Source organism: Bactrocera oleae, chromosome 2, assembly GCF_042242935.1.
Source record: "Bactrocera oleae isolate idBacOlea1 chromosome 2, idBacOlea1, whole genome shotgun sequence".
NCBI classification, from domain to species: Eukaryota; Metazoa; Arthropoda; class Insecta; order Diptera; family Tephritidae; genus Bactrocera; species Bactrocera oleae.
Window position 1 is genome coordinate 72,356,828 of NC_091536.1, and position 26,528 is coordinate 72,383,355.

Below are 26,528 nucleotides of genomic sequence, written 5' to 3' on the forward strand. Positions count from 1 at the left end.
TTATGTGTGGTATACTCGATACTTTTTCCACACTCTAGAATAAAGGGAATATTTTCTGACATTTTTTGAAAACATACTTCTGATGTTTTATTTGTTCTATAAATTTTTAATTTCCGTTAAAAAGGCAACGAATTCGAAATTTATTTGTGTATTCACTCGAGGCAGTTAGTCTGATTTTTTTATACTGTAGCAACATGATGCTACAGAGTATAATAGTATTGTTCACCTAACGGTTGTTTGTATCACCTAAAACTAACCGAGTTAGATATAGGGTTATGTAAATATAAATGATCAGGTTGAAGAGACGAGTTGAAATCCGGGTGACTGTCTGTCCGTCCGTCTGTGCAAGCTGTAACTTGAGTAAAAAATTGAGATATCTTTATGAAACTTGGTACACATATTTCTTGGTACCGTAAGATGGTTGGTATGCTTATGGGCGTAATCGGACCATTGCCACGCCCACAAAACGCCATTAATCAAAAACAAATAAATTGCCATAACTAAGCTCCACAATAAGATACAAGACTGTTATTTGGTACACAAGATCACATTAGGGAGGGGCATATGCAGCTGTATATTTTTTAAAGTGGGCGTGGTGCCGCCCCATAATAGGTTTAATGTGAATATCACATAAACCGCTAAAGCTATAATAAGAAAATTCACTGAGAACAAATGCTTTTAGCATCTCTATTGACAGTGTAAAAATGGGTGAAATCGGGTGACAACGCCGCCCACTCCCCATATAACACTGCTGTTAAAAACTACTAAAAGCGCGAAAAAAGCACTAAAAAAGCCAGAGACATTAAAGTTTATCTCTGGGATGGTATAAGATGATTTTATTGGAACCACGTTCAAAATTAGATAGTGGGCGTGGTACTGCCCATTTTTAGGTGAAAATCCATATCTGGGGATCTGCTTAGCCGATTTCAACCAAGTTCGGTACATAACATTGTTCTCATATTTCTATGTTATAGTGGGAAAATATTTGAAATAGGATTACAACCACGCCTATTTCCCATATAACACCATTTTCAATTTCATCTGTTTTGTTCACGTTCCAGTATGCAAATCAAGCAACAATGTTTGTATCGGGCACTTTGCATGAATAATACGTTTAAAATATGCCACCTTGTGACCAAAAATTGTCCAAATCGAATCAAATCTGTTCAAGCCCTTAGGTACTGAATATGGGGACCCCAGTGCCTATTGTTGACTTTTTACCGAAAATATCGGTCAATGTGTACGATATATAATTAAAATTCATAGAAAAAAATAAATAAAGGAAACTCGCAATAATATTTTGTTTTGTGTCAAAAATGGGTCGAATCGGATCAATACTTCCTTTAATATAAAATTTTGCCAACACCTTAAGTAATTTCCCGGGTTTTTCAAGTTGCGAGAGTATAAAATGTTCGGTTACACCTGACCTTAGAAATTCCTTACTTGTTTTCAAATATTTTTAGTAGGTAGTAGTAGTAGGTAGGTTTCTAAGTGTTCGAAAAATATTCAGCATACTTTTGTGATTTTTGTACTCTTAACGGCCGGAAGGTTTCTTTATTGCGAAATAAATTGATTGGCAGAAATTCAAGATAAATTTATGAAAGCTATTAATTTAATCATAAAACAAGAGACAAAAGGCTACCTTTTGTTGCACCCAAAATATAATAACCTTCACAACAAAAATCGGCCAGTTTGTATGTCAGCTATATGCTACAGTGATCCGATGTGGAAAATTTTTTCGAAATATATACTATTTATATTATAACAAGTACTTCATCATATTTATACCCTGAACAGGGTATATTAAGTTTGCCGCGAAGTTTGTAACAACCATATATATAAATGATCAGCATGATGAGCTGAGTTCATTTAGCCATGTCCATCTGTCTGTCTGTCTGTCCGTCTACAGATACCAACTAGTTCCTCAGTTTTTAAGCTATTGATCTGAAATTTTGCACCTGCCCTGTCCTCACTAAGAATCCGCTCTTTGTTTGGAACGGCCGATATCGGATTACTATAACATATAGCTGTCATACAAACTGAACGATCGGAATCAACTGCTTGCATGGAAAACTTTTTTATTTGACGAGGTATCTTCACGAAATTAGATCGGAATCAAGTTCTTGTAAGGAAATTTTTGTATTTGTTAAGGGCAACCGAAGTTAACGTTTTTTCTATAATTTTTCGTTTAGGCAAACCCCTTTTTTTATTTTTATAAAAAGCATTCTTAATTCACTGAAGCTAGTTGGAATTAAACCACTAACCACTATTCCTTTAATATTCGTATTTCTTTAGCTAATTTTGAATATTTTTAAATAACCTCCGTTATCTGTTTATTCGCCATATTAATTAGCTTGATTAAAATGTCATCAAAAAAATTTAATCATTTTGCACTGCAATGAGCTTGCATAATCGCAGATTATTGTATGGTAGCCCAGAAAACAAAAAATATATTAAAATACGCTAATACACACACATGTAATGCATTTGTATTTATAGAATATTTTTGAGTGAATGTCATATTTCTGTGGGAACTATGCCACAACCCATAACACAGACATCTTTAATTCATTGTAATTCTACACGATTAAATATGTTTCCATATAAAATACAATTTACATTAATATTTAAGCATTTGCACACATACACAGTTAATATTTATAGATGAAACATTATGGACATTTTTTGTATACGAATATATTTATATGTCTATATGTATATATATATATGTATGTATGCCTATTCAAACCCAGAAGAACAAACAAAACCACTAACCGAATATCGTAGAACCACAAAGCTTCCACATAATCCGAGTTGTAATCTTATATATAAAAAAGTATTGAAAGTGTTCCCTTGAACCAAAGGGAAAAACACAAAACAAACAGTTATACATATTTATGAAATGGGTGTGTTTGCAAAAGCCTCAATATTGGTCATTACCATAAAGACTGTGGATGACAGCGAAAATGTATTTATAAGCGCTGCTTTATATGCTTACTTATGCATTGATATGTTTTATTTAACTGTATGTACATGTTTGTGTGTTTTGGGAAGTATTTGGGTTTGCATAGGCGCTACTGTTTGCCACTCATGCCTTTGCATTTCACTGAACTATGATTAAAAGCCGATTAGTATGGCGCCGGGGCAGGGGTAAAAGCTTTCATGTTTTTCGTTCCATTATCAAAACAAAAGCAAAAAAAAAAATAAGACTTTTTTTGTAGTAATACACCTGTGAGTGGGGCATATTAATGAGTTCTCATATATATACATTTGTACATCTGTATATAATAATATACTAATAATAATATACACTCCTTTGTGCCTTTCTGGCAGATTTCAATGGATATTTTAAAGATCTCTTAAATATTATTCTGTGATAGGTTTTATTAAGAGACAAAAATTCAGATTTGTGTTAAATAAATCTAAATATGTCTGCTGTAGGTTTCAAATCATAATTGTACAAATTGTATTTAAAATTTTCTTCCAACATGGTTCATCTAGAATGCATGAACTAGACCTACGGTTTTGAAAATGGTTACCTAAACAGTTTGTTTCTGATTAAAGGCTAAAAAAAGAAGCCAATGGTGGCGTTGACCGTTAAGATAACAATTGTCGTTCTCATATACACGTGTTCAGGATACATCTATATGTTGTACACAAATTTTGGAGCTACTCGTTATTAGCTTTTCATCAATACGATTTCTCTTCAGGAGTTTTTTAAAAAATGAAGGTTTTATATGTAAGACCTAATATCCCCTAAACCAGGTCTGTATCAAAATGTTAACTAGCTAAATTTATTATATCTCTCGGTACTGGTACCCATAATGTATTTTGCGATGAGCAATATTAAAATAATAATTTTTATGACTTTGAACAAAATTAATTTTAAGAGCGTCAAAATGCAGGGTACCAGAACAGCTAATATATCCACTTGAGCAAATTATATTTTTAAAGGCACACTTTCAAAAATTACAGCTCAATTTATGTCTTTAATTAGGAATATTATTTGTTGGCTGATTTAATGTGATACATCTGAATGTTATGCGCATACGCTCGTGCGCGCTATTAACATTTTCTTTTTTGGTTTTAATCAAAATTTATACTAATCCATTATTAACTTAATTTCCTTCTTTGCAGCTCGTAAACTTTGCAGTTATAACAAAGGTAAGTGCAGAAGTTGTGTGAGTAAAGTGAATTTAATGAGGCAATACGGAGGTTTACGACGAAATTATAGAAATGAGCAGGACTTTTAGCTTTAAACCATACTAATTGCTGGCGGGTACACGGCGTATAAGTGTATGGAGAGTGGTGTTGGAAAGATACACAGCGAGTGGTTAGTGAGGCCATTGAGTTGGATTATTAGCGATGCAGTAACGAAATTTATGTGAATGAAGATTTTATTGAAGAAAAGCCTTTGTATTGTCCACTTAGGTGGATATAGTAATGTAGGGTCTAAGGAGTGTATAAGACATTAACCGTTTTAGTGCCGGGATCCGATATATCAGCTCCAGCTGTACTTGCGAAAAGTGCCAGAGCCGATATATCGGCTCGCGCCTTGTAGCGGTTTACTACTCTCATTGCGGGAGAACTCTATCTCAAGATAAATTTGTAATACGCTATAAATGATCTAATTTCATTACAAGATAATTTAAAAAAATATTTTTTTGTTTGAACTTTTCGTGAACGACGTTTTGCCTGTCGCTTGGAGGTACCGAAATCTAACATAAACACCGTACCTTCAAGTTGTGTTTTGTGTTTGTTATTTAATAATGTTTTGATTGTTAAAAAATATGTATTGAAAATACAAGGTACCTATATACTTTATAATAGCCGACCCATATAAAATTATGATGAAAATATGACTGTTTGTATGTGGAAATCAGTTTTGTAAAATTCAATTAGTTTACAAACGTTTATACCTTTGTTTTTTCTATAATTTTCAAATGAGTTCGAAAAAACTAGTGGCATTGTTTAGTTTTGTTATTTATCCACAATACGCAGCTTTTTGAACCTTGTAAATATTGTTTCTCGTTTGGTTTTTACAAGCATTTTACCGAACCCTTGTAAAACTGTGCAATTCGGCTGGTTTTTTTCACATATGCACCTCTATTTCGCCCGGCACTAAAAGGGTTAAGGCTTAAGAAAAATTGTTAATCAAATATAAGTTATAGAATACGTGGCTATATTGATTCATGCCTAAAGTGATGGCTGATTTTTATTATCTACTTGTATTATATTTTTATACTCTCGCAACCTGTTGCTACAGAGTATAATAGTTTTGTTCACCTAACGGTTGTTTGTATAACCTAAAACTAATCGTGATAGATATAGGGTTATATATATATAAATGATCAGGGTGAAGATATGAGTTGAAATCCGGGTGACTGTCTGTCCGTCCGTCCGTCCGTCCGTGCAAGCTCTAACTTGAGTAAAAATTTAGATATCTTTATGAAACTTGGTACACATATTTCTTGGTACCGTAAGACGGTTGGTATGCATATGGGCGTAATCGGACCATTGCCACGCCCACAAAACGTCATTAATCAAAAACAAATAAATTGCCATAAGTAAGCTCCGCAATAAGATACAAGACCGTTATGTGGTACACAGGATCACATTAGGGAGGGGCATATGCAGTTAAAATAGATACAAGACTGTTATGTGGTACACAGGATCACATTAGGGAGGGGCATCTGCAGTTAAAAAATTTTTTAAAGTGGGCGTGGTCCCGCCCCTAATAGGTTTAATGTGCATATCTCCTAAACCGCTTAAGCTATAATAACAAAATTCACTGGAAGCAAATGCTTTTAGAACCTCTACCTACAGTGTGAAAATGGGTGAAATAAGGTGCTGTTAAAAACTACTAACGGTACTGTTAAAAACTACTAAAAGCGTGATAAATCAAGCACGAAACACGCCAGAGACATACAATTTTCTCTCTGGGCTGGTGGTATAAGATGATTTTATAGGAACAACTTTCAAAATTAGATTGTGGGCGTGGTACTGCCCACTTTTAGGTGAAAACTCCTATCTTGGGATCTGCTTAACCGATTTCAACCAAACTGGGTACGTATCATTCTTTTTATATTTCTATGTTATAGTGCGAAAATTGGCGAAATCGGACTACAACCTATTTCCCATATAACATCATTTTCAATTCCATCTAATTCTTTCACTTTCCACTATAAAAATCAAGCAAGAATGATTACATCTTTGCGTGAATAATACGTTTAAAATATGCCACCTTGTGACCAAAAATTGTCCAAATCGAACCAAAACTGTTCAAGCCCCTAAGTACTAAATATGTGGACCCCAGTGCCTATAGTTAACCTTCTACCGAAAATATCAGTCAATCCACAAAGAAATCTCAAACGAGTATACCCTTCCTAACTTATTCAATATATTTTTGATAGTCTGGCAACACTTTTTTCCTATTTAAATATTTTTTTCTTTATAACTTGAAACCTAATTGCTTTTCAAAAAAAAATCTTTGTCATCAACCCCTACCTCGCAATGCTTTCATTATCAATGCACTAAGCAAACTTTCCCAAAAAATATAAATATTTCCTGTCACACTAAAGGTGAATTCACGGCTAGTCATCGCTATTTGTATAAAGTAAACATTAGCTCGCCAGCCAGGACATTGTCGTCGGTCCGGCTGCGCTGCTTCCTGCGCCACCACTAACCCGCTTTTGATTTGACAAGTAAAATTAACGCAGACACACTAAAAATGGTGGAATTTTATCCATTGCTTGCTAGAGCGCTTTTTTTTGTTCAGGAAAAAATATTTGACATTGTTTGACATTTAGTGTGGTGGACGCAAGTCCGAAAGTAAAAAAGATTAGAAAACGGAACAAACACAACATAAAAGCGTTAAATTGCAGTCCGCCGCCCGCCGACCTGACTTGTGCTTAATGACCGCGCAGCAGTTAGATAATACACAAAAACAACAACTACATGGACTATGGAGTGTATACCTCCAAACAAACTTCTTTTCGCACTCGCCAAAAAAGTAAACAATTGCTTTGCCTGCTCAACTCGCTGACACGCAAGCACACAAGCGAGCGTTACACAACTCTCAAAGTGCTGTAAATTTACATAATTCAAATGTAATTATCAGCTGATATTGGCTGAAAGCATCCAAACAACGTCATGAAAGTTAAACTGAAAAAGCTGGCAGCGAAAGGCAGGGTCATTTCAAAGAAAAGTTGGCGTGTTTGCGCAGCACCTCAGAGATTCGACACGTCTGCTTTACTTACTCATCCTCAGAAGTAGGCAACACAAAGGATTATGGGTGAACCACTGACCCAAATACAAAATAAAATTTGAGTTAGGGTATCTACGATGATCTTTCCATGCCACTACAACCAGCTCGTGTTTATTTGGCGGCTTTAATTTGTTTACCCTCCACATTAGCCGCGAATGTCGATGGGCAGCGCGCGGATCTGTGGTAAAATGAGGGTGTCGAAAGATAAAATAGACCATGAGGGTAGTGGTACCACACCTTAATGCACTAAGTTTAAATTTCTCCAACTGTAATAATATGCACGTAGTTGTTTCTGTGTAGCTGAATTTATAAGTATGCGCACCATCAACACCGCTGAGAAAGCATATCAGCCTACTTTTAGTTCGTTCCGCGTTGTTTACCATTTTGTGTGTTTGTATGTGAGCTGCCAGCACGCTCTTCCGGCCAACAGCCATTAGCTACATGCGCTTGACACGCAAGACGGTAGCTGCTAAGCTCTCATACACGGCATACATTGGCAAAAAAATCACGTATACGCCATGCCCGTCGTCATATGTGCGAATTAAAAGCGTGAAAATTCAGGTTGTGACGTGGAGAAATATTTACGAAATGGTGAGAAAAATAATGAAAAACTTGGTGTGCTTACATAAAGCTAGCAAGTTTAGTTAGAAAGTCAGGCAGCTATGTCTACAAAAAACAAGGCGACTTCCTATCCGCCCGTCACAGCTAGCGTACATAAACAACTGCCGTCGCACACCCCTATGGTGACCTATTAATTTCCGCATTTTTTTAAGAGCGCTTTTTCTTTGTAGCCGCCTGTACATTTTTCTACTTCATCGAATTATCGCATGTCTAAGCGCCGTTTTTATTCGCTTTCCTATTGGAAATACAAACAAAGTGAAGTAATAAATTTGAAAGTAAAAGCAGAAAAAATACAAAACAACAATTTAATGCCGAGAGCAAGTACTTGTATATGCTTTAAGGCATTTTAATATGCTTTTTTGTATACTCTATTACGTAAACATAAACAGGTACAAAAAGCATGAGAGTAAAAAGTCACAAGTAATAAAAATTGTTATTTGCATTTGTAATTAACTTTTCATAGCGGGCGCAATTTTATACAGTTAATGAATGTTGTTGCTTTTTTTAAACTTATCACGCGGCTGAAAAAGTCTTTAAAGAGTCCTTAATATTAGCGCACATTCATTATTGGATTACTTGATTTTGAAGTTACCGTAACGTATATGGCTCGTTTTCTGAAACTATAAAGTTTCATAAAGCTTTCAAACTATTTATGAATAACTAAAATATCTAGCCAAATAAAATATCCATTTTTAACAAAGGCCTAAAATTTTTTGTTATGTTACGACCACAAACTTTTTGCAGCAGTATTGTATACTTGGCCTCTAAGTTTGGACATTCAGTAAAATAATTTTCAAGAAAAATCAGTGAGTTGAGATCACCTTCAAATACATTAGGAGGATAACTGCATGCTATATATACAATATTATCATCAATTTTACTATAGCCAATCTATAGGGCTTAAATTTCGCGGTAATTTGTTATTTTTCTGTTATCATGTTTAAAATACACCACAACACGACATTTATCTTGATAACCTCATCGACTAATGCGATTGTATTTATTTTCTGCGAAACTGAAGCTGAGCTCAGTAGCTATTATAGTGTCGATTATTTCTCGTTCTCTCCTAAATGTATGCTACGAATTATTATAGCTGTAAGTGAGTATGAGAATTCCATTATATATGTAAATCTTTTAACAACTGCTAAGCATATATTTCGGCACACTGTTATAATTATTTGAAAAGAGCAAGCAGTTTGCTAGGATCAAGTTATAACTCACTGCAAGTGAAATTATGAAATTTGAACCTAAAAGCGCATAAGCTTTGTATTATTAATATTGTAGTATAGCAATACTTGACCCTACAAAAGTACTTACTCTCTACAGTTGCTAATAAGTATTACGCCTAAATGTATGCTCTTAATAGCCAAGATATACAAGCCAGCAAGTGAATATGAAATATTACTAGCAATTTGGCCAAAATCTATCAGATAGATTCAATCAATATCAAACACTTTAACCGATTTCTCACTCCAATCTGCTGCCAACGCATTTAAGCTAATCTAAGTCTTCGCATTTGCAAACAAAAGAAATCAATTTATAAATAATGGATAATATAAAATCAATTTATTTAAAAAGTAAGTATTAGCTACTGTCTAAGCACAGTTACAGACAAATTTCCAAAAACAATAAAAGCGGAAATCAGCCGTTTGACCAATATTAATTTCTGCTAATCGAAAGCAGCCACACACCGGAAACAGACAGCAATACAAATTAGCATTACACAGTACTATTATTTCTTCAGCTACCCCACTCCGCTGTTAGATTGGCGGGCAATTACGCTTGATAAGCGCTTAAGGCGATATCAAGAATAATACTGAGAACTGGATAACATCGACCTAAAATGCAAAAAAAATAAGAAAACACGCGGCAACAAAAGGCGAAAACTGCTGAACGTAATTTACCCATGCAGGCCCTAAGCGCAGGCCACCAACAAATTTCGCTTTGAGTTTTTCCTTTGTGCATTATAGTTGGGCGTTCACTCGACGCCAACGGCGACTGGTCGCCGAAATTAATGACGTTTACTTAGCGAAATAATTCGTAAATTATGCTTATCAGCGTGAGTGGGTAAGAAAACGCGCACAGGCCGCAAAAGCGCTGAATTCACAATGTTTTAACGCCATTCAGTTGCTGGCGATTTCCAAAGCCCATCGGTGCATTGGTGCGAAAAAAGGTCGCTTAATGCGTATGCTGTGGCTGGCAATACCTGCGCGAGGCAAAACCAAAAACTACAAAACGTGCCAGAAATTGCCTCAAGTATGAAAAAAATTGTGTCTAATGCAAAATTATGTTGGAATCGAAATTCGGGGTATATCGTAAAAGAATGTGCACAATTTAAAGACTTTACAGTACATTTTGCCCGAGGAATAGCAGTGATTTCAAGGATAATGAACATGCAAACGCAATTGGCCAAAACGACTGGGAGTCTAAGGGGTTTACTGACGCGGATCGCCTGCAGCTGGACGCTCGCTAATATTTAATATAATGCTAAGCTAAGTTGTTGTTGCCACGAGCATAATTTAATTTAAAAGCTGCATATATACAATACTTAAATATTCGCATTGTTGCTGCCATATATTTTTACGTTGGGCAAAATTATGGGAAAATTGTTAAATCTTTTATGGTGTATGGGATCATAATCGTGATATGTTCTTCTGATTTTCAAAACACATTGGGCTCTTAATTTGATTATGTTTCCGTTTTATATTGTAAATGGGTGATGGTAAATTAGACTATTAATGTTCCAAAAATATTCAACCTAAAAACGAAAGACAACCCAACGTGCAGAATATTAGTAGCTCTGTCCCAGTCAATTTATAATAGTTATTGCCACACTAGCTTTGTTTTTCTAATACTGAAAATTTCCACAATTGTTTTTAAGAAACTTTTCTTCGAACGATTTCGGTTATGTGCTCTGAAGACCAGAACCTTAAAAGAATATTCTGCATTATAGCTTTTATAGTACTCTAAGTACTTAGTATTGCTACCATGATAAATCAAAAATTATGATTTTGACTAATCAGTATATTGAACATTATTCCAAGTAAAGATCACTCTTTAGCAATTATTCTCCACTTATGAGCCCTAAATACCCACTTTTGATACCATGATGAGTTCACGTCTAGAAGTTGTTAAACGAAAGCTTCGGTAGCCGTATAACCTGTAGAGAAATTATCAAGAAGCATATTCTGGACATTATATTATGGAAAACTCTATTGATTATGATTTTAGCTTTAGACTATGCCTCGAGGGAGAGATATTGGTGTACTTTGACACAGTTTGAGCTAAATAGTAGTTTTTCTCTAATTACATGTGGTTTCTTTAGAAGTTCCACCTCTTTTTAATTTTATCTACTCGAATTCGTTTTAGTCCTATACAAAGCAAACAAGATATTTACCTTCAGTCAGGTTTTGAACCACCCTCTAGCAGCATAGCTTCAAACCAGTTTTCCTTCGCTTTAAACAAAATCATTTTTATCTCCCTCTGGTTTATGTAATTTTTGATATACCCAGCATTATCTTTTATCAACCACACAATACGATTTATATAGCTCACATTTTGCGGCTGCTGCGTTGTTGTGTTGGCAATCGGCACGACCACACAGCGATAATTAAACATTCTTAAAACGTTTTTTATTGCGTGACAGTCGGTACTTTCAGCAACATCCGAGGAACATTTTTCAATGACTTTTTAAATTCCGTCTATTTTTTTCACTTTCCATTTAACTTTCGTGCATTTCTCTTTCGAAGCGCTGCCATTTATGTGCCACCATTTTGATGCTTTTTGCAATTTTAATTTTTCGCCATAAACAAAAAAGGAATAATAATAAAATAGAGAACTTAAAATATGCCAAGCATGGCGTCTACGTGTCATCAGAGTCATTTACGTGCAGATTTTTGTAAATTACTTTATTTAACGACAAACATCAGCAGCAATGACTACAATAACAACACCAGCAATTGCTACAGCGACAACATTCACTTCCTGCACGTGCAGTCGCGTTGCTTCTCATTTACAGCGCAGCGGCGTTTCTCACTCACTCACTGCTTGGTGTTGTTGTTTTTACGGCACATTTCGCGCGGCAGATAAGCAGCTGAGATATACGGCGAATGGCAGCCGTTGCACGTCCAACCATTCCGCATTCAGCGTAATTGCAACGTAGTATGTGGTAGGGACGAGTTTAAGAAATGGCGCATACTGAACACAAATGGCGCTGAAAGCCGTATTTTTGTTCACTCATCTAAAGCGTTGAATTAAAGTGGCGATAATTTTTAATGTCGCCAATGAAAAATGTACACCGCATCGCTTTTCTTAACTTTCTATGCGCGGGCGGGGAAGCGAGTGGTGCTGTAATTTTAAATGACACAACTTTGTTTTCGGCTACCTGAGGGCGGGAGCCTAATAGTGGCGGTGCTGTTGTTATACTTGGTTTAATTCCTTCTTTGATTTGGTGTTAAGCTCTGCTTTCCTTTTTAAATTTTAAGATTATTCTGACGCCAAACAAAATTGGTTCAGAAAACTTTATGTCCAATTTTTTTTAAGATATCATATCCAAAAAATTTGCGAAATAAATTATTTCAGGCAACATTTTGATGCTATATTTTTGGATTAAGTTGCTAAATAGAGTGTAATTTCGAGAGTCGGAGAATTTTTTTTATATAATAAAATAAATTCTCACATTCGAAAAAACGGATTCCAGAGATTTTAAATGTACAAAAAAACATATTTTTAAAGTATCAATTTCATCAGCTTAATGTGAAGTAAGACGTTTTTCACAGAGATTTTCCAACATTTCTTCTTCCGGATATTGTTAACTGAATTAGCTTTTTCGTGGTTTGGTTCCAAATATTTTGAAAATATATTTTTGACAATCGTTTACTTTTTGAGTAATTTAAAATTAAATTACTGGCATGAAGAAGAAGAAAGGTTGCGGAAAGCAAAGTGTTAATAGAACTCATATTAGCGCTGAAACAACACTACCAATGCTGTAAGTAAAGCTGTCCAGCTGGTCGAAAGCCAGATTCAAAAGAAGCACAGCAAAATCAGAAGGGCTGTATCCAAGTTTAATTCTAAGACATAAATCAACTGAGCACAGAAAAGAGTGTATAAAATCATATCCGAATAATATTCACCTTAATTACATATACCTCGTTAGAACCGAAAGACCAAGCGTTTTGAGTTCATTAATTTCCCATGTACTGAACTTATGATCACCTAACAGAGAGACAGTTTAACTTTTCCAATGTGAACTCATTTTAATACCGAGAAAATTACATCTCCTCCAGAGTTCCATACGTTACCTATGCCGTTTAGCAAAAAAATTGCTTAGAAGGAGTATTTCGAAGTCACTGAAAGCTCAGCCATACTCTTTTTCTCCGAAGTGTACTATGAGAGCGGTCTGTTACACAGCTTCACCGCATAATGCCGCCACTTTCGCCATATTTTAGAAAAATGTAAAAACAGCTAATTCGGTCGGACACATATTCTCACCACATATTCACCTCTTTAACGGAATTTTCCAAGTTTCTTGCGACTTCTTCTTGTACTCGCATCTAAAAAAAATCACACGTCGGGCAAACATTTGAGTCGATGAAGTAGTTATCGAGACCACGGAAATCCATTGCAAAAGAATCATCGAACTCAAGGGATCCCTATTATTCCAGTGTCGCGGTGTTTCGCAGCTGCGACGGACTAGATGTGCTGTAGCTTTCTGGAAAAAGGTAATAACCAGCCAGAAGACATGTAAATGACTCCTTGTTCAATCTTACTTTTATATAATTTCTGATATCGGCACATCTCTGCTTCAGACCTTATTGTGTTCGGAGGAATGCACTCCCTCACACACACACATGTATTCATGCGATTGTTATCTTGCATTTCATTACTTTTCACCATAGTGGCGATATGTACTTTAGAAACCTACCAAGTGACAATATCTCAGACATCAGCACGAGCTAATTTACGGTACAACAAATCAACAACAACACAACCAAATACAAATCAGTTTAAGTAACCAACCAATGTGGAAATCAAGTGGGCATAGAATTGTGGCCTACAGAGCAACCAACATGAGAGCGTTGGCACTGAAAGCAAAAAAAGCCGCTCACAAAATGAACAGCGGAGGCGACAACAGAACAGGCAGCAGCAGAAGTTTCCGGCCAAGCGCGACAGTTCTAATCGGATTTACTTATCGGCGATCCAAATGACAGTCGACAAGAGATGCCAAAGTAAGGCAGAGACGGCGGCTGTATGGGAGAGAAATGCTGGAATAGCGAGCAGCGTGTCGGTGAATAATGAATAGCGCAATATTCGCAAGCAACGAAGAAATACAAGCAACCACAATTTTGCTGGTTTAAGCTGGTGATCAGGGGTGCGTGGTGCGGCTACTTACGGCATGCCAACATTCTCAGCACGGAATTGCGTAAGTCTAAAAGTTGAAAATCATGGCGTGCATTGTGTATGAAAATTCATTCTCCCCATCGACCGCTTCATACACGGCGCTCACCTGCCAAACAACTACATATGCACTAGCACGGAAACTTACGACCCTCCTTGCTTGCTACTTTTTCGTAGAAGGTGGAGGTCTCGAGTATTGTTTATTTTGCAGTACTTTTAACTGCTGTGGCATTTAACTTAATTTGCGCCACATTTTTATTCAAGTTGTCTTCCTTAATGCCTTTCATCATCTTTATGCTCTTAGTTATCAGCTTATAAAAGTGGCGTCTATTAAGATGCTACCAGCATTCTGAGCGCGGTAAGGCAAGTTAGGCAAACTATAAGTTATTCAAGGCATGCTTAGGATGAGGCTTAGCGCACATCCCTGTGTGGTGTAGACATATGAGTGCTTATGTAATGCTAATGGGTGTAGAGGTTGAGTGGTTATTGAGATTATTGTAGCATCAAGTCTTTTCTCTGACAGTTTGACTTATTGATAACTTTGCTGTAGCTTCCTGACAAACTTAATCTGTCTTGACTGGCAGTTTTAGTTTAGAAAAACCGTGACTTCATGATGCACTGGTACCTTTAATATTTTGATTATGAAAAATTATGTCGTAACTTTAGTGAAATTTCTAGATTAGCAAAATATTAGATCGCGCTTAAATTTTGTTACTACTACCCTTAATTTCAATGCCCTTATAATCAAGGCCAGTTTCAGTATAAAACTTAAGTTCAGAAAAAATTGCTTTTCGGTGCATTTCATATTATATTTCGAAAGTATCCAGTATCTTCAAAGACACCACAAATAACGTTAACTTTGGTTGCACCAAAGCTGGAATACCCTTCACAAATAAAAAGAGGTTTCATACAAGAGCTTGAATTTGATCGGTCGGTCGTGCTGATATCTCGTCAAATAAAAAAGTTTCGCGATCAGAATTTCACGGATAGCTACACATATCAGCTATTTGCTATAATGATCCGATCTGTTTGAGGTTTGTAGCGTTGCCTTAGATAATAATCCATGATTTCATGAAGATATCTTGTCAAATAAAAAATAAATACAAGAATTTAAATTTTGCTTGTTCGATGGTGGTCTCATATCGATGGTTCCAACAGTGATCATCTTTTTGGGGAGAAGAGGATGTTTGCAAAATTTCAGAATGATATTTCAGAAATTATGCGACTAGTTCCCGTATCTACAGACAGACTTATATTTTTTAGGGTTTCCGACGTTCCCTTCTAGGTATTACAAACTTCGTGACAAACTTAATATACCCTATTCAGGGTATGACAATCCCATAAGCTTACTTAATAAGTATAAGTCACTCGAAGATCAAATATAGATTCTTTGAATAACCCTTTCTTTATTTCAAACTAATTATACCACTTGTTTTTTGGTTTGGATCCATTAAGGCTTTTTGTAAAGCAAACTGACCTGAAACAGTAGTAGATTTAACAGTTCCTTTGCAGATGCGTATGAGAATAGAGTCCGGTTCTGATATTGATAAAGAAAATGCGCGAAAGATCGTGAGAAGTGTAGATAAACAATATATAGCCCTGCTTTGAAGTGTCAGTGGAACGATTTACGATTCAAGTTCATCGGAATTTCATTTTCAGTATTAATTACTCTAAGTGAAGTTTATATCATGTTAAAACGGAAGGATTGTGTAAATAATTATACAATGAAATTTAAAATTTTTTCTGTCAGTGATTTTTATGTTTACGATTCTAAAAAAGTGATTTTAAATAAATATTTTTGGCGAAAAACTTACTAAATTGAGCAGATTAGTGAGTTTGCTCAATTAACAGCCCTGAAAAATGTATAAAGTTTTATTTTAAATATAATACATGTATTGTAGTCGAAATCGACGCGAAGGTTTTATTTTCATACATCCAAATGCCAGTAATGAATTTGATCGACATTTTTGCATAAATGACTTTAATAATATCCTGCTTATTCATCTTTATTGACGATAAAGGTGGTTTGGTAATAATTCTAAGCTTCTATTTACCTTTTCAGAAATTTGAGCGAGATTGTCAAATTTTTATGAAATTAAATGGTTCCTTATAGATAGTCTCTATACTGACTCAACTGCTTATGCGAATTCAAATATTTATTATTCCAGCTTCAGCAGTCACGGCATAACTTTAATTAATATGACTTACCTCACATAAGAATATTTCGTCATATTCAATTCTTGCGCATACAAACACGTGCGCCTGCTAATTAACAGCACCGTTCTTCCTCTAAGTTGCCTTAAGGCCTCTGCCGTGAAACTATCTGCGGCGCATGAGAAATACGCCTGTCCGGCAAGACATTATTATTAAATTATTCTACTTCGCTCCAACACCGTGCTGACCTTCCAGGAATAATCTTTATGTATATGTAGCTGAATATATTTGGTATATACCAGATATATACTATATACGGTATGCTAGAGCATATCCGTAGAGTTACCGTAAGCATATTGACGCTGGCGCTACTTCGTGTATCCTAAAACACACAAAACCTGCTGGTTAAGGATTTCCGCTCTTCATTAATTCATCTTCCCCATTCCTACACACCCAGCCACACTGACATTGCCACTCATCTCACTCAGTTTAATTAATTTATTCAAATTGTATGTAGTTTATCTCGATAGGGTATCACATAACTTTCAGCTGACAGTGGCGTTCACCATTCACTATTCACCTGCCCATAAGACTGGGCATTTGATTGCTGCCACTGCGGCTGTTAGCGACGTCGATGTTTACGTTTACACGTACACTTCCATACATATTTATTAGAAATAAACCTATAGTACCAATATTCCAAAAGCAAGAATATAAGCACCTGTCTGTGCTCTCGAGTCTCCTCGTTGCTTATGTTTGTATGTACCAACTTTGTTATCGGGTGTTGTTATGCATAATTTGCTTTATTTTGGTCACTGTGAATTTTACTTTGTAATTACGTCGTTCCGTGTTTCTTATTTCCCTCCGGTCCTATCTCGGTAATGTTGTTATTTTTGTTAAACAGGTGTGGGTACCAGTGTTGACAGCAGGTGTTACGAAATTATTAATATTTTTCAATTACATATTAAATGGGCTTGGTTTTTGTAATGGCCAGGGGCAAGGTCGGGACCATAAGGCTCAGCCGCTTTTTCCAAATAGTTTTTAACCGGCCGAGCCTTGACAAGGTGGAAAATAATTGCCTGATATCTAGATACAAATTCCAGGCGTTTATCGGCAGCCGCTCGCTTTAATTTGCTAAGTTGTTGTCGATAGCGTTCCCCATTAGTAGTTTCACCTAATTATAGAAGCTCATAATACAGCCCGCCCTTATGATCTCACCAAATACAGAGCACTATCTTGGCGTCATATTATATTTGGCTTTGTGCTGTATTTGGCAGGTTGGCCAGGTTTCACATATGATTTTTTGTGTTTCGGGTTGTCGCAATGGATCTATTTTACGAGTACATCATCTGACACAATTACTTGAGTAAATACATATCTTCATCGAGGAATGCTTCCAGTTCCTCATTTTCAAACTGTCTTATACAACCAGGACCTAATTCCTCTTCCAAACCAAAATCACCACTTTAAATCGTGCAAACCATTTTTGGCAGATTCGCTCAACTGCAACATGTTCACCATAAACTTCCAACAAAATGATGTGCTTCATATTAAAGTAATGAAGAAGCACTCCTTTTTCAGGAACAAAGTTCGGCATATTTGAGTAAAAAAAAATTGTATAGTTAACATTTCAAATTAATGACATGTTGTGAAAAAGCACAAAGGCAGAGGTTGCAAAACAGCCAAAATTACAGTTATGCTCCCATATATAGTATATTAGTATATAACTAATAATAAAATTATTTTGTAATGCTAATACAAATTGACATTGTCGATGCTATTGTTATTCTGCGAAACCTCTTTACATGAACTAGATTTATTCATTATAAGCAGCGTCACAGCTAAAATCAATTTTTGAATTGGTGAGAGAAGTAATGTAACTTTATTTTGTATTTAATATATTTATTCAACTACATAGACCATCATTATCATTACGCTCAGTTTCTTCTTATATTTCGCAGCTTAAAACTTCTTTATTTTAATGACGCTCTTATACTCAAATATTCCGAAAACATGTTCAGCATTTTTAAAACATGAAATCACCTGCCATTGTCTCGTGCTGGTAGCAAAAAACAATTATTATCAAAATAGAAAAAAACAAAAGTTCACATTTTGCTAGAGCGCAGCGCCTTTCCAATGGGGCGATGAGCGCACGGAAATGCAGTTGATAACAGTTAACTTTGCTTTTGCACTTTTAATGAACTTCCTGGGGGTCATTGCAAGCTAAATGCTCGAGAGTAAATGACTTGCAGGTAACTAACTGATTTGCCGCAATGACTTTGCCACTTTCGACATTTCATTTAAAACTTTTGTTTGCAACTTTGGAAAATTCTTTTTTGTATTATGGATCTTACTAATTTTTACTCACGATTTATCTGTATAAGCATAAAAGTTAAATATAAGTAATAAAATAAGTAAAGTTTTATTAATTAATACGTATTTAAATTTTTTATGCATTTCAAAAATTATATAAGTGATATTAGTGAGAGTAAAAGCTAACAAAAGCTTTTTAGTGGCAAGTGAAAGCTTACTTAAAAGTTGAATTAGTTTTATAAACAAATTTTAGCGGTTTAGTATTAAGCACATTCGAAAGCTCTAAACTGAAACTGCGGAATTTTTATGCAAATATATATGTCTTTTTATATTTATATATACTTTAGATTTACAATGTCATGCAGTGCAAACAAAAATTTGAATTAAAGCTTACAAAAAATAATTAATTGCAATACAAATTTTTCTTATTTAGTTGCTCTTAATTAAGAAAACATCTCTGAATGTATTTTTTTTTTAATTATTAAAAATTATGTTATTTGAGAAACTTTTCATTTACTGAGCGCTTAAAGCACATTCGAAAATTCTAATACATGTCAAAAAAAATATTTGGAAATGATATTAAACTTTTGATGCATTTCAGAAGAAATTTTTGAACTTTTCGAAAAATTATTTAACTTGTGTTAACTTTTTTCATAAACCAAAACTGTAAAATTTGTAACCAAAATCTAATTTCTGAAATTTCTACCATTTTTTTACCAAACTATTTTTTTATATATATATATTTTTATATATATTTTGAAAAATAAATAAAACTAACAAAGCAATTAATTATTAATTATATCCACATTCAAAGTTAATAGGTACATGTTTATATTATATAATATAAAATAGCCTCAGATAAAAAAGTAACCTTTCAAAAAAAATTAAAAAAAAAAGTTATTAAAATCAATTTATTAAAATTATTTTGGAATTCATATCAAACTGCATGCAATAAAGCAAATTTGCTTTGACAAAATGAAAAAGTGTGCAACTGCTTGGATTGTGATGCAGTGTACATGTTACGCTTACGCTCTGACGCGTTCGTCCGCACTCATGCATTGGAATTTTGTGCACAAGTACAGAAATGCCAGAGTTGATGGAAATAGCACAGTGACGTTGATGAAAAATTCCTATATGGAAAACGTGCAAAATTTCTTTGCTGTTGGAATTTAATAATTTCCCCTAACAGTTCAGCAGTTGGCAATAAGACTACAAACACACATACGACTATATAGCAAATGTTTGTATGTGTAGAGGGTATATGTAGGATAAATGGAGGAAATGTGTGTATTGGTGCGCCGTAAATATATATATATATATATATGACTGCTGTGACATGACTTGCACCACTGCGCCTTGGTGAACTTGGCCACTTTTTGCTTCGGCAGCCTAAATTTGAAAATTCAGCAAATAATTTACCAGCGTGGAAATTCACTGAAAAGCGAAACATGTTGAAGCAAGCTATACTAAAATGTAACAGAGATTTTTTGGGTTTGAAAATGGTTTGTGTATAACTTTGTGGTGACAATGTCTTTAAAGGTACTTCAGTATTTCAGAAAACACATTCAAAAGGAATGGTCAGAGTTGAAATGCTCGATTGTTATCTATATTAACAGATGCTGACTCCTTACGCCTATCCTCAAATGCAAGGATAACGTGTTGGCGTTTACTGGTTTCAGTTGCTTCAACAATATTTCCTTGTCTACCTGTTGTTCATAAGAGGTGATATTGGCTCACTTCTGGGCTATCGACTCTAACCAATATGTTTAACAGCTCCACAATTATAGCTCATCAGTCACCGATATTTCTCCCTTCCGTACATACCGCCCGTATCGAACCAAATCTTTTGTTTTCATTACACCAATGTTGCCTTTGTTCTATTTGTATACACGATTTTTCACATTTTTTTTAGTTATAATTTTTCATAATGTAAAAGCTCAAAACTAAAATCCAACTATTAAAAATAGTTTATCTATTTATAAATAAATGTATTCTACTGTGATTTTGAGTTATTTTCAGAATATTTCAAATATATTCAAGTTTACTTTTTAATTACTTCAAAATGGAATAGAGGTTGGCAACCCTGCGTTGCAAGAGATTGCTCTCTCACTCCCAGCTGACTCGTTTCAGTTACATTGCGCTCTCATAAGATAGGTCGTATCAGCTAAAGTACGCAAGGAAAGAATGTCGGTGACTGTTTGAACTATTAATTGATAGACAAGTTCAGTCTTGTCGATACTCAGCAGGCTACTGATTTTAAAAATCATTGTATTCAAATAGCAAAATTTAAATTCCATCGTCTTCGATTGTAAAAATATCGTAGTGGCTCCACTTAATCTAACCGGCGTTGAATAAAAGCTTGATATTAACTAGTACTCTCACTCTTTAAATATTGAAGCCAAGATTATAAATATTTTTAGGTACAAGTATATCTACCTCTGGCCATACTTATTCACACTTCCTTCTAAATGTAGGCAATATCAACTGAAGAGAAAAAACCTATAATACATTTAGCCAATATTAAATGATGAATAGATTTAGTGTTTTAAAAATGGTTTTAACATTATTCTTCGCTCAGGATACTTCTGTATTTTAATTTTTTCGTTCTGTTTTGCACCTTAAACCGCCTCTGTCTAAAACAAAAATATTAATTATTTATGCACCTTAATTTATGAGTAAAGCATCGCTTAGCTGTCACATGTCATTTTAAAATTTCAATGGTTTATATATAATATTATTTGAAACTTTCTGCGATATCATTTAGTCTTTTCACAGAGGTGTCGTTTACTTTTAATCATTCGTGAGATAAAATCTTTTTTGTGGCCGATATATATATAAAAAATAATAATAACTTTTTTAAAGTAATATTATACTCTTGACGCTAATAACTAGGCGTCACATTAAACGCGGAAGTAGGTAAAAATTGAAATCCCTTTGGCATGGAAAATAGAAATAAAATTTGAAGTATTGGCATTAGTCATAATTTTCCGCCTACAAAGGAAATTCGCTCGTCTTGTTAACAAATATAATATAATTGATTTCCCACAAGGAATGCCGACTCATTCACAAAAGTATTTTTTTGGAAATGAAATTAAATTGTGTATCAATAAATATAATCACAAAAGGCATAAGCCCCAAAAATGAGAAGACAAGAAAAAAATGAACACTTCACAGCAATTTCTGCCACTTCAGTGATAATACGCGCGTTTTCTTAACGTGGCAAGAGTAATCTGGTGTGACCTTTGCATACAGATACGGCGGGTATATTCAAGGCGAATACACACGTTGGCTTCTACAACATATATTAATATTGTGGTTAGGCCGCAGATTTAGCACTCGCCCATGCCGAGGATCTTCTCAACTTATTGTCGGCGTTGTGGTTTTGGTTGGATTACTTACATACCTTTGGGCACCCAAGCAATTCACAATATTCTGCGGCATTATCACAGGCCGCCTGTGTGTAGCATACATAAAATACGCATATATGTATGTAAATGTTGTGGTGGCCGCATATGTATGTATATGTAAATATGTATGTAGATGCTAATATGAACGCTTTTATACTTACACCTTTATCAAGTAAATATATATAATATATTTGTATAAGTATTTATAATTTCTTGAGGTCTTATTTTATGCGCCGGCACAAGTAGCTATATCCAGTTGGTTACTTCTAGTCTGCCGTTATTTACACTGTGTTGCGCAACTCAAATATATTTACTAAAATATATTATATACTCATGCGAACCTTTCCACGAAAATGCTTTGCCGGCTATTTTTGCATAAATCTATTTACCTCATTCCTTATTTAGGTAAGTAGCATTTATAGCGGTGGGAGTTTGGCATCGGCAGTACAAGCTGAGTTATTCCCAGAACTCCATTATATTTATTTACGAAGTCACGGATGCTGTTAGCTTGATTGCGAACAATTTACGTTTAATTCTTGTCCCCAAATATTTTCTTAAATACACATCTCAGTTATTGTTGACAATATTTTATTTGCACCTGAACGCAACGAAGTGGCAAAAAGGGGTTTGAAAATAAATTTATTCTTAAATTAGAGAGCACTCGTGCAACTGGTTTAAAAATGTGGGGTTTTTGTGAGAAAAACGGTTCAATTTAGACTTTATCACTGAGAACTTATCTTTATAAATTATTTGATAATGAGCGACAAATTTAAAATGGCCATTCTGTGAGGTTTTTTTTGTCTTTTGATTTGATAGTTAATGGATTGAAAACTTAAAATAGGGATTGTGCCAGATTTTTTGTGTTTTTGCCTCGCTCTAAGGTCCAACTTAGTTATGATTGTTCCATTATTCTAACTTCTTTCTGAAAATAAGCAATGTATTATTGAAACTTTGCGCATATTTTAGTGAGATATTTGGTTAGTTTTTCTGTACAAAGATTGCTTTAATTTCACCTCATTAGTTTGGCGCTTCAGTTTTACTTTTATTATTTGTCAAATAATGGACCCACTTCCTATAGGTAGCTAATGTAGTATTAAAAATTGCATAAGACCATTTCGGAAATCATATATTTTTGTTTGCTCAGAAACTTTCTACTAAAATTGTAAGTATTTTCTCGATATGGAAGTCGGTGTTGAGTTTCGGTATTGCCTTTGCTTATTCTTCACGCCTACTTTCCATATAACACCATTTTAAATGGTTTTTCACTTACCACTATGCAAGTTAAGCAAAATATATCAAGAAATCTCAAACGAGTATACCGTTTGACTTTGCGAGAGTATAAAAGGTCGGATACATCTGAGCTTAGCCCTTCCTTACTTGTTTCTTCCTACTTTGTATGTGATTTTATTTTTGGCCTACGCGGCTGTGTCCCACATAAATATTTGTGCACGATAAGCGGAAATAAATTTCCCATTTTTCGGGTACCTGTTATCGCTTACTTGTCGCATGACATTTTGCTGCAAAAACAATAAAAATGGCCAATAAATTATGGCAGCATATTTTTATTGCTTCAGCAAAAAAAAACGGCTATAAATTACGGTATATGGAATCCTTCAATATCCGTTTTTAGTCATTCGTCTGCTGTGCCCCATTGAAATATATTAGCAGAAACTCTTAGGTGCTTTTACCGTTATTATTTCATTATTTTATAGCAACTCATTCAAATCAATTTTCGGTCAACGAAAATTATTTATTTATTTAATTTTGTGTACAATGTTGAAAATTTACAAGAATTACATCTCTGCATTTGAATGAAACTGCATGAGGCAGCGAATATTTGAACCATTTTAATGGCATACTAACAGGCGATTTCTGTATGATGGAATTGCCATTACAGGATTTATTATATGTTTACTTTTTTTAGCCATTATTTAATTGGCATTTTTAGGATATTTCATGGTTTTATTATTATTTATTTGATGTGAGTGATATCTTGTTTATGTTTTATGGTATAGAAAATCGTATATGAATATAAATTTTACACAAAAAAAAACATAATATTTTATATAAAATATAAAGGTAGCTTGATATTTAGTTGCCAACATACCGTTAGGATTTTAAGCAATTATTAATTACCAAAACTACGTGCCATTGAAATTACGAATATCTAAAAATAGCTCACCATGTTTTTTTAGTGTAAAGTTATAAAAAATTTGCTTGTAACTACTCATGCCGGGCTTATCACTTTTTAACCACTTGAAACCTTGCGCTTTTCCATTTTCAATTAAATACGCATTTATTTGCACCGTATTGCAAGCGAAAATATTTTTCATTAATTCCAGATTTTTAATGCTTCTTTTAGTGGAAAATGTTGAAAAGATTACCACCATGCTGTGCGTAGGACTTTCGGTACTTAACTCAATCAACATTTATCGTACAAACGTACAAAAAGTTGCACGCGAGTTGCATAAAAAATGCGTAGCATGTAAAAGTTGAAAATACACATACTCTTACAAATGCATTTGCATAGCACGTTCGAAACCAATGCGTATTGAAAAAAATCAAATAACATAGATACATTTTTGGGTATATTTGCACACACACATTAGGGTGTGCGTTATTACCCAGTGGATTGTTTTCTTGCAAGCGCCACTTGAAGTGTCAGTCTTTGCCCAAAAAAAATTATCCAACGTAAGCAAGCGTCTTGTTTTCAGCTTAAATCGTGCCTAAATCATTTTACTTTTAACATATATTTCATATGGAAATTCTTCATCTTTTGCTATAAATTTGAGAGATATTTAAAACAAAAAAATGTACAACTTTGTAAAAGTATTGTAATATTCTGATACAAAATTTACGGTTCTACAAAAAATGTCTCTCAAAATTTTTTTCATACAAACATTCCTTTAAAAATTACATGCAGTTAAAGTTATGCAATTTGTATTGAAAATAAAGAGCATGTTTAAGTAGGATCTTTATTTTTAAGGCAAACACTGAAACTTCAGAAGGTGTTTGCAAAAACTATCAACTCAGTAAATAACGGACACCCTAATATCCAATTTGTTAGCTCTCGCTGGGCTAATTTTTTATATTGAAATATAAATTCTTTTAGCGAATTTCGCAAGTCTCCTATAAACATTAATATATTTTACACATTTTTTGCAATGCAAATCCATCAGCTTCAGCTACAAACCGTTAATGGTAACAAGCTTCCCGTTTTAATTCATATGCAGCAACTAAAAACCATTTTTTTCCCGAACGCTCGATTACAGTGCCTCCATTTTGTACAGTTCAATTAATCGGATGTAATCAAAACTCTTCGGTTTTACTATTTATTTTGATAGAGTATATTCATGCTTTAAATAACATTTGTATACTGGTTATTATATTCTGTTCTCGCCGCATTTGCTTTGGTAACAAAAAGACTGCGTGTGTATTGAGGTCACAGCAGTATAAAAGGGTGGCATATGTCGACAGTAGTGCTATTGAAGACAGACGGAACTCTTTAGTACTATTGTACAAGCCTTACTGAACTGCGGAAATGGTTCTTTAGTGCTTTAATCAATCATCGAATATTCAAAATTCTTCATAATTTGTAATAATTTCAAGAACATCGACCTAGGCTTACCAATATATCGAGAATTTTAACATATTTAAGTGAGATTCTTTCCACTTATTATCAGTAATATGGATTTCATTTTCTTTTGTCAGATAAAATAGATTTTTATAGCTTTATAGCCATTGGTTCAAATTTAATATCTGCTATATAAAGGCGTTCGTGATTAAGGCCCACAAAATAGTTAATTAATAAATTAATAGTTATAAATGTTTGTCAGAAAATATTACACAAATTGTGATTGGTTAGAATTTTTAGTCTCCCCAACGGTCATGTGTCAGATTTTAGTTAGCCTTTAACTTACCTGTTGTCAGATCTTCTGCGCTCCAATTTTACATGAAATCGAATTTTAACAGCCTACTGAGATTATAATTGATGATGATTGATATGATTTTGATAAAAATGTGAAATTTAAGATTTTACAAAGGTTAAGATTTAAATAATATTCCGTAATATTTTAATTTTTCTGAGCAAAATTTATCAATATACAATATATCTCAATTATTAACAAAATCTGAATATGCCACATAACTGAATATATAGTTTCGCCAGCCTTTAGGATCTCATAAAAAAACTTTAACAAACTTTTTAGTAACAAAATCAAAACTGAAGGTAACCACAAAGAAATCTGCTCTCCTGCTTAAAAAGCACCATCGTCATACTTTTCTTAGCTGCATTCTTGTTTATTACTTGTTTTTTATTTAAAGTTGTACTTTTTTGCTGCGTTTCTTTTGTTATACTATAATTTTTTGCT

General features: G+C 34.2%; 1 protein-coding gene across 11 annotated transcripts in view; it reads left to right on the forward strand.

Moving 5' to 3' along the window:
• cpx (synaptic transmission protein complexin) overlaps positions 1 to 26,528 on the forward strand; it is a 316,297-nt gene that overhangs the window by 89,239 nt on the left and 200,530 nt on the right. For 10 of the 11 annotated variants that reach the window (XM_036368035.2, XM_036368033.2, XM_070105632.1 and 7 more), the window contains one exon: positions 4,138 to 4,164. The exons of the other annotated variant lie outside the window; for it this stretch is intronic. The gene's annotated coding sequence lies outside the window, so the exon portion shown is untranslated. The remainder of the gene's footprint in view (positions 1 to 4,137; positions 4,165 to 26,528) is intronic. 11 annotated transcript variants of the gene reach the window in all.